This window comes from Suricata suricatta, chromosome 11, assembly GCF_006229205.1.
Source record: "Suricata suricatta isolate VVHF042 chromosome 11, meerkat_22Aug2017_6uvM2_HiC, whole genome shotgun sequence".
Lineage (NCBI taxonomy): Eukaryota > Metazoa > Chordata > Mammalia > Carnivora > Herpestidae > Suricata > Suricata suricatta.
The window spans coordinates 4,484,408-4,501,442 of NC_043710.1; the positions used below are offsets into that span (position 1 = coordinate 4,484,408).

Below are 17,035 nucleotides of genomic sequence, written 5' to 3' on the forward strand. Positions count from 1 at the left end.
GGGGGGTAAGGAGGCCACCCGGACGGGAGCCCAGCGGACCCTGCTGGGGCAAGGGGTTCCACCCCTCCTCCCCGCCCACCGATGAGGAGGCGGATTTCCCTGAGCCCCGCCCATCGCCCGGCCTCCCTCCTGGAAGCCCCGCCCATCCCCACACGCAGCTGTTTTTGCAGGTCCCACCGCGTCCACCCGGGAGAGAGAAGCCCCCGGCTTGACCTGCGGGGACCGCAGCAGAGAGTGTGAGGGGGCTGCCGGTCCCTCGTGGGTCTAGAGGGCGCGACGGGCTCCCAAGGCTCAAGCCCCACCGCCCCTCCTGCAGCCGCCATGCGCCTCCCCAGCCCTGCCACCCGTCCTCATCCTTTTTGTGTCTATTGGGGTGCTTCTGCCTGCACCTCCCCCAAGGGACTCCTTCGGGAGCCCGGTCCGCTTCTGAGCCATGCCAGGGTCGCCCCTGCTGGGCTGGGCAGGGGGAGCGGTTGTCCGAGCCCCGGTGAACTTGGCCACTGCCCTTGCCCAACTGTAGCCTCAGCCGCCTGGCCCATGAGAATCACAGACCTCCTACAGCCTGAGGGCGCCCCTTTCAACACAACCCCGTGGGAGGGATTGAGACGCCACTGGCAAGGGCTTTGAACGCCTGGGTGAGGACAGCTAAGGGGGCCACGTGAGGGTCATAAAGCCCCAGTTGCACCCCATCAGAGCCTCTGCTGAGGCCACACCGTTCCCCACCCCTCACACGCCCTCTACCCCTGAATGCCAGGCCGTGTCCACACACACTTCAGCATCGGGTCTCTTAGACGCCCCACCCCACCCCCACCCCCTAAACCGTGGCTCTGCCGCCTCTCTGCCGTCCACTGCTCTTACTGGACTTTCCGCCCGGCAACCTCTAGGGGGCCCCGGAGCCAGGCTCTGTGACCTCAGGCAAGGGCCTGACCCTTCCGAGCCACACATTCCTTCCTGGTAAAGTCTGTCTGGAAACAAGAAAGCATGTTTGAAGCGCCTCACACGGTGGCACCAAGGTTTCCGAGCTCCCAAGGGTGCAGAGAATACCTTACATTTTCTAAATGTTGGAGGGAAACGGCAATACTGTACCTTTCCCCGCCGGCAAACTAATAGATCCACGTGGTTCCCAGATTCCACGCTAGATCGGCATTCCCTTCACGTTGCATCTCGGAGACGCTGGGTTTCCTGTGGTTTTGGGGATGAGAAGTGAAGGTCACTATGGGCCAGGAAATGAGGCTGGGGGGTGAGAAGCTGGCAGGGCACACAGCCAAATAGTAAGCAGTGATAGTTATTTATTTTTTAGTTTATTTTTGAGAGGGGAAGGGAGTGTGTGAGCAGGGGAGGGGCAGAGAGAGAGACACACACACACACACAGAATCCAAAGCAGACTCCAGGCTCTGAGCTGTCAACACAGAGCCTGATGTGGGACTCGAACTCACGAACACGAGATCATGACTAGAGCCGAAGTTGGATGCTTAACCGATGGAGCCACCCAGGTGCCCCAAGTAATGGTAGTTATTAAAGAATGAAATAAAAGTACTGTTTTCTCTTCCTATTTATGCATATTCTGTTCCCTAAATGACCACTAAGTTATTAGAACATAAATATGTATTAAGTTATTTGGCCTAAAATAATTGGTAAATAGACATTTGATGTTAGCTATTTCTTGTGGCCTGGGAGCGCTGTGGAAAATTACCGAGGGTGCCAGGAGCCGAAAACACTTGGCACAGCACTGGCACAGAGAAAGCTCTCAACGAATCTCAGCTATTTTGTACCCCTATGAGTCCCTGGGGCACCGCTTGCCTGGAGGGCTGGCAGCCTCCTCTCTGGGCCTATTACTACTCGGGAAGGTGATTAAATCTGTGACTCCTGACAAAGCAGCCCCCCCCCATCTTTGGCAAACCAACGTAAGCCGGTTACCAGGTTGTCTCTGGCAGATTCTGGGGTCCTGCCGGCAGGGAGGCCACCCTCTGACCCCCACCCCACCCTAGCCTCCCTAGCAGGTGACCTGCAGGGCCGGAAGCTCAGACTTTCACTGGCAAGCAGACCCGGAAAGGGTCACGTCGGGTGACCTGCGGTCCAGGTGAGCGCCATCGCTCTGCCCTTCCAGGCCCCCATCAGCATCTGTGTGGAAAGGAAGGATCTCTGGCAGCAAATGTGACAGCATTGTCCCGGCAGGATTGCAGCCACACTCCCTTCAGAGCCGGGCCACCCAACACGAGCCTCCGAATGCAGGGCTGGGTGTTTCCAGAGGAGTGTGGACCCCAGGGTGTGCCCGGCAAAGGTGGAGAGGGGCCAGAACAGGGCTACAGCTGTCACAGTTCAAAGTCATTTCTCCCTCCCTCCCTCCCTCCCTCCCCCTCTCCCTCCCTCCTTTCCTTCCTTCCTTTTTCTTTCTTTCTAAAGTTTTTTTATTTATTTTGAGAGAGATAGAGACATTACGAGCAGGGTAGGGGTGGAGGGAGAGAGAGAGAATCCCAAGCAGGCTCCGCCCTGTCAGTGCAGAGCTTGATGTTGGGCTCGAACTCACAAACCCTGAGGTCATGACCTGAACTGAAATCAAGAGTTGGATGCTTAAGTGACTGAGCCCCCCAGGTGCCCCGAAAGGCATTTTTTTTATGACTTCAGGAGTAGGATTTAGGGATTCATCACTTACACCCAACACCCAGTGCTCATCCCAACAAGTGCCTCCTCCATTCCCATCCCCCATCTATCCCCTCCCCCCACCTCTCCTCCAGCAACCCTCCATTTATTCTCTGTATTTAAGAGTCTCTTGGGGCGCGTGGGTGGCTCAGTCGGTTGGGCGTCCGGCTTGGGCTCAGGTCAGATCTCACGTTCGTGGGTTCGAGCCCCGCGTCAGGCTCTGTGCTGACAGCTGGCTCGGAGCCTGGAGCCTGTTTCGGATTCTGTGTCTCCCTCTCTCTCTGACCCTCCCCTGCTCACACTGTCTCTGTCTCTCAAGAATAAATAAAAAGCATTAAAAAAATTAAAAAAAGAAAGGAGTCTCTTATGGTTTGTCTGCCTCTCTGTTTTTATCTTATTTTTGCTTCCCTTCCCCTATGTTCATCTGTTTTGTTTCTTAAATTTCACATAGGAGTGAAATCATATATTTACCTTTCTCGGACTGACTAATTCGCTTAGCATAGAATCTTCTAGTTCCATCCATGTTGTTGCAAATGGCAAGATTTCATTCTTTTTGATCGCCAAGTAATATTCCATTGTGTGTATATACCACGTCTTCTTTATCCATTCCTCCGTCGGTGGACCTTTGGGCTTTTTTCACACTGTAGTTATTGTCTGTAGCGCTGCTCGAACCATTGGGGTGCACGCATCCTTTGAATCAACATGTTTGTATCCTTTGGATAAATACCTAGTAGTGCAATTGCTGGGTCGTGGGGTAGATCTATTTTTTAATTTCCCCAAAGTCACTTATTTTCTTTTTATTAAAATTTTTTAATGTTTATTTATTCTTGAGAGAGAGAGAGACAGAGCACAAGGGAAGGAGGGGCAGAGAGAGGGAGACACAGACTCTGAAGCAGGCTCCAGGCTCCGAGCTGTCAGCACGGAGCCCGACGCGGGGCTTGAGCCCAGCAGGGGCTGGTGTGAAGGCCGCACAGACAGCTGGGCCGTGGAAAAGCAACACTTTAAGGGAAGGGGATGGGAGAAATTCCACCCCCAGACACCGAGAGACATAAGGAACTTCGGGCTCTGGGGGAGGTGGGGGGGGGGGGAGAAAAGTTTCCCTTTGAGAGTTTTGTGTTTTCAGGCATGCCTTCTGAAAGCCTGGAGTGCCTACCAAAAAGTCCCCCATCCGTATGGCCCAGGAGCCCCAGTGTTGAGAAATTAACGTTAAGAGGTAGTTGTGGCTTGACAGCATCCCCGGGGGGCCCGGCGAAACCACGCAGAAAGCCTCTCCAATGGCTCCCTGAGGCCCAGACACCCAACATTTCTCAAGTAAAGCCCCTCGGAGCCTGAGCTCACAGTCCAAAATTATAGAGCACGTGAGGAAGCAAACCACAGTGAATGAAAGCCCCATACCAAAAGGAGGGGCCCTGGGTAGCTCAGTTGGTTGAGCCTCTGACTCTTGCTTTCAGCTCAGGTCAGGATCTCACGGTTCGTGAGTTCAAGCCCTGAATGGGACTGTGTGCTGGCAGTGCTGAGCCTGGTTGGGATTCTCGGTCTCTCTCTGTCCCTTCCCTGCTCTCTTGCTCTCTCTCTCTCTCTCAAAAATAAGTAAATAAACACCTTTTTAAAAGACACTAAAGGAAGGGGATTAGACACTCTCCCCCAAACACCTCCCCCAACTACGAGAAAGAGGTGTGCACAGCAGGCAGCTTCTAGAAGGTTCCCAGCCATCTCTGTCTTGACCCTTCACATCTTGCGTCATGTCCTCCCCTTGGCTGTGGGATGGGCCTAGCGATTTTCTTCTAACAAACCCAACAGGGCAGCGGTGGGCGGAGTGCTAGGCTGGCCTCCAGGACTCCCATGCCCCGCCCCCGTGAATGTGGTGGGGTCTTGTGCCGGGAGAGCCCCTGGGACCATCGCCCTGGGAAGGGCGATGACTCGGGTGGGCTTGAGCTGGGACCTTTAAGAGAAGAACCCTGGGTAGAGGGGCTCTCCTCCTGGCCTGGAGGAAGACTGAGCGGGAGTTGAGAGGAAATGGGGACCTCGGTGCTACAGCCATGGGGACCTAAAGAGAGCCGATGCCTCGATCGCAGCCTCTGATAGCAGAGGCACATAGGTACCCAGGGGCACAGCATAAGGTAATCAACAGTAAAAGGATTCCCCAAAGAGAAGCCTCCGGGGGTCTGGAACGAAACGAGAGTTAGTGGCAAAAGTGGCTTTGGATCTTGGCTGTGGTCACGGATGGGGCTGGGCTGGGCCCCCCGCGGGCAGGCTGGGGCTTTCGTGATGTAAAGGGACCCGCAAAGCTTGAATGAAACCGGAAGACATTCTGCTCAGTGAAAGAAGCTAGACACAAAAAAGCCCCGTAGTGTCGGATCCCGTCCTTGCGAAAAGTCCAGAGGAGACAAGTTCTTGCAGACAGAAAGCAGATTTGTGGGTGCCTGGGTTTAGGAGGTGGGGAGAAGGAGTGATCGCTGACGGGTCTGGGGTTTCTTTCTGGAGTGATGGCAACGCTCTAAAAGTGGATGGGGGATGGGCGCGCAGCTCTGGGAATGTACTAGAAGCCACTGAATCATACATACAAGGATCATGCATTACAAGGACGAATTTTACGATATGACAATTATTTCTCGGTAAAGCTGCTATTAAAAGGAAAGGAATAGGGGCACCTGGGTGGCTCCGTCGGTTAAGCTTCCGACTCTTGAGTTTGACTCAGGTCATGATCTCACAGTCATGAGATGGAGCCCTGAGTGGGGCTGCAGCTAAGCATGGAGCCTGCTTAAGACTCTCTCTCTCCCTCTCTACCGCTCCCTGGCTCATGCATGATCTCTCTCTCAAAAAAAATTATATATATATAATTAAAATAAATAAATAAATAAATAAATAAATAAAAGGAGAAGAATCTCACAATTTAGCGAGGATTGAAAATTTTGGGATCATTGTAGGTCTATGCAGTGAGGGAAAATTATCTTAATTAAAGTTCTAGAAGGTCAGCAGAGTAGGCATTAATTGGAGAAGGTGGGCCAGTTTGGGCCATGGTAAGCGCAACACGTGATTCAGGTAGCGGAACCTGACGTTAGTTAGGCACACACCTGCCGGGGAGCCTGAACCACATGGGCCCACCTACACGTGGGGTTTTTACAGTAGAGTAAAAACTGTAAATGCCTTCCTCTTTATGATTTTCTTAACCTTTCCTTCTCTCTAGCTTACTTTATTACAAGAACAAAGTACACATGACATACAACATACGTGTTAAGAGACTGTTTACTTTATCTGTAAGGCTTCCTGTTGACAGTAGCCTGTCAGTAGCTAAGCTTTGAAGGACTTAAAAACTGTACTCAAATTTTCAGCAGTGTTACAGGACATCGGTCCCCATAAACCCTCTTATTTGGAGGGATTCTAGGTACAAAAGAACAAAGAGGGGAGGTTAGGGCTCCAGGTCTGTTTTTGGAGAGGTTTGAGGAGTGGTGTGAGTTTTTAAAGGGCTATGGGCGGGGGAGAGCACATATGGGGAAGGTAAGGCAGGAGTCACCCCCGGAATCAAGTCTCCATTGGCAGGGATGTGGTGCTCAGAGGGCGGTCACCACTGGGAATGAATCTGACATCTAGGCGCGAGTTATCAGAAGGGGAGAGTAATCTCGTTGGAATTTGGAACATAATAATTTGAGCCAAAGGTATTACCTTTAGGCATAGAGTTGGTCAGGGATGAATGCCATGGGATAATGAGTCAATCACCCCACAGGCAGCAGGTGACGCCCCGACGTGGGTGAAGGAGCCCAAAGGTGCCCACATTCTGTTGGTACCATTCCCAGCACTTTAGAACAACTCCGTTTGCTAATAACACAGACATATAGCTGGGTTCCAAGGGCAAGTGTCACAAAAGAGAGAGCCAGGTGGAAGCCATGTTGCCTTAAAAAATTTTTTTTTATGTTTAGTTATTTTTGAGAGGCATGAAGCTCAGAGGCCTTGTGTGGGTGCAATCTGTCATCTGGGGGGCCTTTTGCTGTAAAGTGTGACTCGTGTTTAATTCTGAAAGATGGTCAGGGCACGTGGGTAACTCGGTCGGTTAAGTGCCCAACTTCTGCTCAGATCAAAATTACAGGGTCATGTTCAAAGGATCCCCATTGGGCCTCAGTCTGGTCTCTTTCCTTTACAGGATGGGAGTGAGGCGATAGGCATGGACATTTTCCTGAGTGTTTGGTTCAAGAGGTGAGTCTTTTGAGGACGCCTGGCGGCTCAGGGGGCCGAGCATGCGATTCTAGATCTCGGGGTCATCAGTTGAAGCCCCACATTGGGCATAGAGATTACATAAATAAATAAATAAACGAATACAGTTTTTAAAATGTTTATTTATTTTTGAGAGAGAGGGGCGGGTGGAGTAGAAAGAGGAGACACAGAATTCAAAAAAGTCTCCAGGCTCTGAGCTGTCAGCCCAGAGCCTGACATGGGGGCTCGAACTCACAAGTCATGAGATCATTACTTGAGCCAAAGTAAGACACTTAACTGACTGAGCCACCCAGGTGCCCCATAAACTTTTTTTTTTTTTAAAGAGAGGGGGGTGCCTGGGTGGCTCAGTCAGTTAAGCAGTTAAGCGTCTGACTCTTGATTTCAGCTCCATGAGCTCATGGTTCATGAGATCGAGCCCCATGCTGGGATTCTGTCTTTCTCGCTGTCTGTCTCCCCTCCCTCTTCGCTCTCCCTCTCTCTCTCTCAAAATAAATCAATAATCTTTTTTTAAAAAGAGGGATATAAGCCTTTTGTCCTTTGTAAGAAGGTGAGATCTTAGGATAGTGTTGAGGCGGGGAGCTTGGGACAGCTTGAATCATTTCGTATTGTATACTGGGCGTTTTGAGGTTGCACTTGTAGCTCTGTTTTTGTAGTTGGCACAGGCTGGGGAGTGGGAGCCAGGAAAAGCACACGGACATCCCTGGTGGGTCAGGGTGCACTCTACAGTGAACCGCCCACCTGTACTTCAGCCACCCGAGCTGCCCATGGGCCCCGCATTCGACCGGGGAGGCCCCGCGTGTCCCGTGGGTTCCCTCATCGGGGCTTCAAAGGGCATGAAGCCCCTCTCTTGTTTGCTTGCTTATGCCCAGGGGTCCCCAAGGTGGTTTCCAACTCTGGGAGAGGCGTGGCCTCCCCTGGCATCGGTTTCTGGCAAAGGACCAAGGATCACACGGGGAATATGCCAGACGACCCAGATACGGCTTCATCCTACAGCCGTCACATGTACTGTAGCAAGGAGGCTGGGGGCCGGGGGGAGCCCACAGGGTGCTGCCTCTCGGCCCAGACATAATGGACATCTGTCTGAAGGGCAAGGGGCCCATTTCCAAAAGGGCCCAACGTGTGGGCAGCGGCCGGTTTGATGGGGTGTGGGAGGTGCGGGGAGCAATTTTTCACACGAGAAACCCGTGGGCAGCGGTTCTGAGCCGCTGGTGCCTCTCAGGGAGGTGAGCAGGGTCTGGTCCCGAAAGGCGTGCCGGAGGGCATCAAGGAAGCACTTGTGGTGTAACTAATGGTGCAGCAGGTCCAGCTGGTACATGAGGCCAAGGTCAAGGCCGAGCTGATTTGGTTGGTAAAGACACAGTGAGCCACTCTTAGGCTTATTGCTTGCATAGACAGTGAGATGGGGACCCAGCCAAAGCCTCCAGCTCCTAGAGGTCCTTTGTGTCACACGGACCACAAAGGGCGACCACGAAACCAACGGGCAGGGGACTGTAAGGTGAGTGGGGGAGTGCCCCGCAGCTGAGAGCCCATGCTGGGCTGCAGCCCAGTGTTCTGTCACCTGCTGGTCTCTCCCGAGGAAGCCGGGCAGAATAGTATTTTTTTCTTTGCCTGTAGTGATTTTCTCTTAGCTTTTGGTAGCTCAGGATATTTTAGGGGTCCTTCTATTTATAATTTTTTTTTATCCTGCAGGAAATCCCCAAGTAGATCAGAATACAGCAGTGCGGTGAGGGCAGCCACACATCAGAAGCACCTTGACCTTGGGGAACCCTGGTGAACAGCCCCCCCCCACCCCGTGCAAGCTCAAGGCTCCGGATGCCACTGCATCGCACTCCCGCCCAGCAACCACCCCGGGAATCAACCACCCTTTCCAGGCAGCTCCTGCGAGAGGTCGGGGTCTGTGCCCGGCTGCGACCTGTGACCACTGCCATTCTTCTCTCCGATGAACGGCTCAGCACTGCCAGGATGCAGTCTGGGGGCGGGATCCTCAGCCTCTGTTTCTTTGCTTTCTCAACCCAGCTAGATGGAGGGCAGAAGCTTGGTAAGATCCAGTGGAACCAACGGGAAGTGGCCGCGCCTGGAGCGTAAACATGCCAGCCGTCGCCTGCGCCGGCCCCAGCCCCCACCCGTGGGCTCCCATGGAGCGCGAGCCCAGTCCCTAAGCTGAGAGAAGAAAGCCCACCGTCTGTGACCATCGTCCGGCGTCGTGTTCGGGGCACCAAGCCCCTTCCTCGGGTACCTAGCGTGCCCTCGTGCGCGCTGGGCGGCCCCCTGCCCGGGGATTTGTGAATGTTGGGATAAATGACACGTGGGCACCAATAGACACGAAATAGTATTTATTACTCACATCATAAATAGCAAACGGATCCCCCAAGGAGAAGGCTCAGGTTGAGTCTAGGGAAAAACAAGAGTGGGTGGTTTCAGATTTTCATTATCCTTGAAAACCCTCCTGGGGTGTGGGCTCGGGCTTCCATGATCTGAATTTGAAATTTGGTTTGAAATTTCTACCAGGGCCAAGGGATGGGGGCTGCGTGCGGGCTTTCCTGCCAGGCTGGCCAGATGTGGGGCAAAGGGAGAAGGGGGCTTGGCAGCGACCAGTGGCCAAAACAACACAAAAGGAGTGTTTGTCCCCGTTGGGTCCTGTAGACATTCTTTTGCGGGAAGGGAATGGAGGACACTGAGGGGTCCCTGTTTACAGCGATTCCCAAATCCAGGCGACAAAATCCGCCCACCAGAGACCCTGAGCCAGAAGGTCCAGCTGAGCTGTCGTAGGATTCCTGACTCAGAGAAACTGATCATAAATGATGGTTCTTTTAAGGCACTCAGCTTGGGCCACCTTGTTATGCAGTAGCAGATGACTGGTACAGATTTTGATACCTGGAAGTCGAGTGTTACCGTAACAAATAGCTAAAAGCAAGAGGATGCTTTTGAACTGGTCAGTGGGTACAGGTTGGAAAGATTTGGGGATCGTGTTAGAGAAAGTCTAAATTGCCTTGAAGAGATGGTCAAAATCTGGACTTTGAGAACAATGTCAGTGAAGACGCCAAAGGAAGTGAAAAATGTGTTATTGGATGTGAAAAAAGGATGATTCTTGGGGCACCTGGGTGGCTCAGCCAGTTAAGCATCCGACTCCGACTCAGGCCATGATCTCGCGGTTTGTGAGTTCAAGCCCTGCATCAGGCTCTGTGCTGGCAGCTCAGGTTCTGTGTCTTCCTCTCTCTCTGCCCCTCCCCTGCTTATTGTCTCTCTCTCTCAAAAATAAATAACCATTAAAGAAAAAACAAGAAAATGGTGATCTTGTGATGTGGTGGCAGAAAGCTCAGTGACAGTGACAATTACAGCTATGTGACAAGTGGACAATGTGTCTGAAGAATTTCAGGCCAAGTGCTGACCGTGCTGCTTGGTTTCTTCTTGGTGCTTTTAGCAAAATGCAAGAGAAGAGACACACAGAAAGGACTGTTGAGCAAGACAGACTCTCCACAGCATAGGTAACAAAGGAAAAGTAGACAAACCTGGCTTGATGACAAATGTCAAAGTCTGTGCATCAAAAGACACTGTCCGCAGAGTGAAGGCGCACGGACCTGATTCAAAGCGGAGACAAAGGGCTTGACTGCACGTCTTCAAAGACGACCATGGGATGGCCAACACGCACACGAGAAAGATGCCCAGCGTCGCTGGTCCGTCAGGAGGGAAAGGAAAACCCAGAGCCACAGGGAGGTGCCACCTCACGCCCGTCAGGATGGCCACTATCAAAAAGACAGATGTTGGCAAGGATTTGGGGAATTGGAACCCTCGCACTCTGTTGGTGGGAATAGAAAATGGCACCACCACTGTGGAAAACAGTAAGGCAGTTTCTCAAAAATGAAATTACCATATGATCCAGTCATACTTTTGAGTATTTTCTCAAAAGACTTGACAGCAGGGGCTCAAAGACTTACTATGTTTGCAGCAGCATGACTCACAATAGCCACAGTGTGGCAACAACTCAAGGGGCCACTGACCCATGCGTGGATGAGCAGAATGAGGTCTCTCCACGCAGTGGAGCTGCAAAAACCGCCAGGCTGCAAGCGCGTGCGCCCTCTCATTAAAAAGGAAGGCTGCCTCAGAGGCCCGAGACCCGGAGAGAAGAGCCAAGAGCCAAGGAGAATTCTTCCTGGACCCAGGAGCGTGGTGGAAGAATTGCCAGCATTCTGCCGGCAGGATTGCAGAGTGGCTTTGGGTCAGTCCGGGTCTGTGGCGCCTCTCCCTGCGATCTGAACAGGAGCGTCTCCCGCAGTTGTCCACCATCGACACTTCAGTACACCCGAGGCTAACGTGAGGCCACAGTGAGTGTCCTCGGCAGCTCACAGCTTACGCGGGAGGTGCCCCGCCTGCAGGCGCCCTCCCACGGTTGTTGGCAGGTTTGGGTTCCTCGAGGGCTATTGGGTTGAAGGTGCCAGCGTCTTACTGGCTGTGGTCCGGAGGCTGCCGTCAGCTCCTGCCACGTCACCTTTCCGTCCAGCAGCCCGCAGCCTGGCAGCTGGCTTCCTTAGACTCGATAAATGAGAAGAACTGAAAAGAGCCGAATAAATGGGATCATAATCTTCTATTTTTGTGGGGGTGAAATTCAAATAACATACACCAGCCATTTAAAAAAATTTTTTAACATTTATTTGTTTTTGAGAGACAGAGACAGAGCGTGAATCAGGGAGGAGCAGAGAGAGGGGGAGACACAGAATCCAAAACTGGCTCCAGGCTCTGAGCTGTCCGCACGGAGCCCGACGGGGGCTCAAACTCATGAACCGTGAGATCATGACCTGAGCTGAAGTCGGACGCTCAACTGACTGAGCCCCCCAGACTCCCTACAACTAACCATTTTAAAGATAGAATTCAGTGGTATTTTCTGCATTGTGATTGCAACCACCACCTCTCTCTAGAGTCAAAGATTTCATCACTCCAGAGAAACACTACTGCGCCCATGGAGCAATCGCTTCCGAAGCACTGAACGATTCCCAACGGGGCTCCCACTCCAGGGTGAAGGGTCTGACTCTTGGTTTTGGCTCAGGTCATGATCTTGTGGTTTGGTGAGTCCGAGCCCCACATCAGGCTCTGCGCTGGTGGCGTGCAACCTGCTTGGGATCCTCTCTCCCTTTCTCTCTGCCCCCCCCCCCAACTTGCACTGTCTGTCTCTCTCAAATAAAACTTAAAAATTAAAAAAAGTATTAAAAAAGTTCACCATTCAAAACTTAGTAGAAGCTGCAGCCCTCAGGGCTACATCCAAAGCAAGTGTTGCTGATGTTGGTGTGCTTTCCAAGCTGCATGTGAAACTACGTTACTACATGAATTGTACCACGCATGGCAAGGTTGCCCGGAATCATTCCTATAAAGCCCAGAAGGACTAAACATACCCACTCCCATTTAGTCCTGTGGGTGCTGCCCCCGACCTCTACCAAAGCCCGTGTAAGGAGTTAAATCCTTAAGGAATGGTGGGGGCGGGACTTGACCTCTGGCGGGAAAATGCAAATTATACTGAAAATATTGTTTTCTAATCCATGGACATGGGCTACCTTTCCATTTGTTTATACCTTCTTTAAATTTCTTTCAGCAGTGTTTTGCAGTTCAGTGTAAAAGTCTTTCCCTGTCCTTGATTAAACTTATTTCCAAGTATTGTGTTCTTTGGGATGCTGTTGTAAATGAATTGTTCTCTTAACTTCGTTTTCTGATTGTTCACTGCTGGTGCATAGACACACACCTGATTTTTGAGTGTTGATTTTGTGCTGTGCAACGTAGCTGACTTTGCTTATTAGCTCTAGCAGAGTGTGTGTGTGTGTGTGTGTGTGTGTGTTGATGTTTTTATACAGAACTATATAAAAATAAAGTTCTTTAAATAAAAATGTATTACTTCTTTCTTTCTGATTTGAATGCCTTTTATTTTTTTTCTTGCCAGACTTTCTGGGAAACATCGAGCAGCAGCGGTGAAAGCAGCTGTCCCCGTCCCATGCCTGATCCCAAGGGGCAGCTCTCAGCCTCTCACCCCTGAGTACGAAGTCAGCGGTGGGGTTTTCATAAAGGCCTCTTCTCATGTTAAGAAAGTTCCCTTCAATTCCTAGGTTGCCAAATGGTTTTGATTATGAAACGGTGTTGAATTTGTCTTTTCTTAAATATCTATGGATATGATTGTGCTGTTTTCCTTTTATATTATTCATGTGGCATATTTACTCATTGTTTTTCTCATGTTGAATCACCTTTGCCTTCTTGGAACACATCTCACTAAGTCATGGTGCGCAATCCTTTCAATGTTCTGTGACTCATAATCCATTATAAATCCAGTCTCATAAATGGTATCCCATCACCTTTGTTCTATTTTATTCTTTAGAAGCAAGTTTCCATACTCAAGACGAGAGGATTACACAATGGCATAAATGCCTGGAGGCAAAGCTCAGGGAAGCCATCTTAGAAGCTATCTATCACAATTACCTTCAGATTTATTATATAATATTTCAGATCTTTTACACACATATGTGACCACAACAACAACAAAGAAATCTTCAGGCCAAGTGGGTTTATAGGTAGAGTTTTACCAACTACTTAAGGAATAGGTAATCACAAACTTATATGCATGGTCCACAGAACAAAGGAGGTGCTCTTTAATTTACTTGATATAGGGGCACTTGGGGGCTCAGTCAGTGAAGCGTCCAGCTTCAGCTCAGGTCAGATCTCACGGTTCATGGGTTGGAGCCCCACGTCGGGCTCTGTGCTGACAGCTAGTTCAGAGCCTTCAGCCTGCTTCAGATTATGTATCTCCCTCTCTTTCTAACCCTCCCCTGCTCATGCTGTCTCTCAAAAATAAATAAAAAGACATAAAAAATTTAATTTACTTGATATATATAGTCCATTCTTGACACTAAAAACAGAAAAAGAAAGCAAGGTCAATCACATGTGTAAACTTAGATATAAAAGTGTTTCATGTTTTATTAGCAAACTTAATCTTTCAATATACAAAACCAAATTTCTTCGAATATGACTCATTATATTCATTTATTAAAGGAGAAAAAGCATATCATCATTTCAACAGAGAAAATACTTGATGAATTTCAATATCCATTCATGATTTAAAATAAACAAAATAAGCAAGATTTCTGATTAAGATAGTATAGAAAATCTTCCAAAGAAAGGTAAAGAAGTCTTCCAAAACCGTATAGCAAACATTATACTTAAAGGTGAATTGTGACTCACAGGCCATTAAGGACAAGGACTAGACAAAAATTCCCTCACTCATTTGCTTCTATTCAACATTGTCCTGGAGGTCCTAGTGCATACAATAAAACAAGAAAAACCAATGAAGTATAAGAATTAAAAAGGAAGAAATAAATCTGTGAATTTCTACAGGTTTTTTTTGAAGTTTATTCATTAATTTTGAGACAGAGAGCACACATGAGGGAGGCGCAGAGAGAGGGAGAGAGAGAGAGAATCCAAAACAGGCTCCACACCACCAGCACAGAGCCCAGTGTGGGGCTTGAACTCATGAAACCATGAGATCATGACCTGACCCAAAACCAAGAGTTGACACTCAACTGACTGAGCCACCCAGATGCCCAAATTTCTACAGCTTTTAGCTTCATTTACATGAAAACCTCATTATTATTAGAACCAGTAATGAACATAAGATTAACACAAAGAAGTAAATTGCATTTCCATACTCCTACACAATTCTAGAAAGTATAACTTTTAGGGGCACCTGGGTGGCACAGTTGGTTAAGTGACCAATTCTTGATATTTCATGATCTCACAGTTTGAGCCCCGAGTCCAGCTCTGCACTGACAGTATGGAGGCTGCTTCAGATCCTGTCTCCCTCTCTCTCTGCTCCTCCCCTGCTCTCTCTCTCTCTCTCTCTCAAATCAAATGAACTTTAAAGAAATTTTTTAGAAAAAAGAAAGTATAATTTTTAGAGTAGCAATAAAATAAAGCTACCTAGGTATTAATTTAACCAAAGATATGCTAGTGGAGGAGCAGCTGGGTGGGTCAGTTGGTTAAGCGTCTTACTCTTGATTTAGGGTCTGGTCATGATCTCAAGGTCATTAGAGGGAGTCCTGAGTAGACGACTGTGCTGGCGGGCATGGAGCCTGCTTGGGATTCTGTCTCTCCCTCGCTCTATGCCCCTCCCCCACTCACTCTGTCTCTTTCAAAATAAATAAATAAACATTTTCTAAAATGCTTAAAAACGGGACATCTGGGTGGCTCAGTCAGTTAAGCATTCAACTGGCTCAGGTCATGGTCTCCTGGTTCATGGGTTTGAGCCCCACATTGGGCTCTCTGCTATCATCTTGGAACCAGTGTTGGATCTTCTGCCCCCCCCCTCTGCATCTCCCCCACTCATGCTCTCTCTCTCAAAAATAAATAAACATTTTTAGAAAATGCAAAGAAAAAAGATGTGCTAGTGGAAGAAATTACAATATTGTATTAAAAGACAGTAATAAAAAGCTAAATCACTGGAGAGATATACCATGTTAATGGATAGGAAGATTCCTAACATAATTCAAATTCACCAAAAATGATCTATAAATGTAAATACTTTCAATCAAGACCTGCATAGAAATTTTCATGGAATTTAATGAGCTGATTCTAATACGTTTATGGAAAACAAATAGGCGAAGATAATTTGAAAGAAAAACGAGGTAGGGAGATTTGCCTTACTAGATTTCAAGACTTTTTATCACAGGATAGCATTTAAGACAGTATAATATTGGTATAGGGATAGAGAAATAAATAAATCAATGAAATAGAGTACAGAACCCAGAAACAGATTTACTACAAATAATTTATCATCCAGCCAGTTGCTAGAACAACTTGTTATATTTATGGGAAAAGATTAAATTAGATATCTACCTCACACAAGTCACAAAAGTAAATAAATTCTAGCAGAACTTAATGAAAAGCCGACTGTGGGAAGAAAACACCACCCCCCCCAAAAAAACACCCCAACTTTTAAAATGACCTTAGAGTAGAGAAACATTTCTTAAACAAGGGCTAACAAAGCACAACTCTTGAAGTAGAAACAAATTGGACTACATTGTCAAATCCTCCAGGCCAAGATCAGTGAGAACACATTTATCTTTGAACAAGTTGGATTTACTGCTTTTGAGACCATGGAGAACCGTAAAGTGCCTCAATAGAAGGTGCCAGAAAAGCCCTATAGGATTTGGGTTTATGTCGAGTCATTTGAAGGAGGTGGGAGGCAGCTGGGCTCTGCTCTAGGTTGGGTGCTGGTTGGGCAGGGGTCTCTCTGTGACTGGGTCTCCGAGCCAGTGTTATCTGCATGGCGTGTGGACGGGCCTGAGGGTCGAGCTGCACCGGGTCCCCGCAGCAGGCACGCATATCAGCCCGGACCCAGGAATGTGCGGTCCGTACTGCGGTTTGGACGATGTTCACCGCTTACCGTTCAGTCGTGGTCATGGAGGGGTCTTGCTTGGTTGGAAACCATCGAGGCTGCACTATGTCTTTGCTTCCGCTGTTCTGTGGACTCGTTTATGTTCAGCAGAAGAACAAGTCTTGGCTGGTAGTGCCAACCCAGCTCCTGGATGTCAGGGCTTGGTCTTCTTTCCTCCACACAAAATTAAAATCTAATCTACAAAGGGCACCATAAACAAGCTGCCAGTTCTGAGAAGATAATGCTCAAGATGGTTACTTGGCTTCCAGCCCAGCGTGTGGGACCTGGGAAGCCATCCTTCCCTCTTAACCACAAGCACAAGACTAAACAAACCGAGGCCTCAACAGCTCTTCTTGGTCCCAGCACAGAAGCGAGAGCACTGTGCAAAGTGCTACCCCCAGACCTGGGGAGACAGAGAAACACAAGTTACAGAAAGGCCCCTGGGAAGAGACCTCTGTGGGCGCGGGAGCAGATGGGCGGAGCTGAGCCGCGACCCGGGGCTTCACTGGAGGCTCAGTGTGGGCAGCTCTGAGAGTGAAAACTCCAGGGGGATCCAGTCATGGAGGTCCCTTCCCCCTTTTGTGAGTTTTACCTCCAGGAGTTCCACCAGCTCCTTACAGCCAGTGAACGTAGGAGAAAAACGCCCTGCTCCGGCAGGGGGAGGGGAAAGAGAACAATTCTGCAATATGCCAGAACTTTCTGTTCTTCACAGCCCTGCCCTCAGGAGAAACGATTTTACCCGAGCCCCGTCCTCTGGGGTCTTATGGGGACCCGGCCTACGTG

General features: G+C 49.4%; 1 long non-coding RNA gene across 1 annotated transcript; it reads left to right on the forward strand.

The window, feature by feature from the left end:
* Positions 1 to 6,776: 6,776 nt before the first annotated feature.
* Positions 6,777 to 9,154, forward strand: LOC115272792. Its single transcript, XR_003900461.1, has 3 exons — positions 6,777 to 6,831; positions 8,539 to 8,572; positions 8,866 to 9,154. It is a non-coding gene; the product is annotated as an uncharacterized LOC115272792 (long non-coding RNA).
* The last annotated feature ends 7,881 nt before the right edge of the window (positions 9,155 to 17,035 follow it).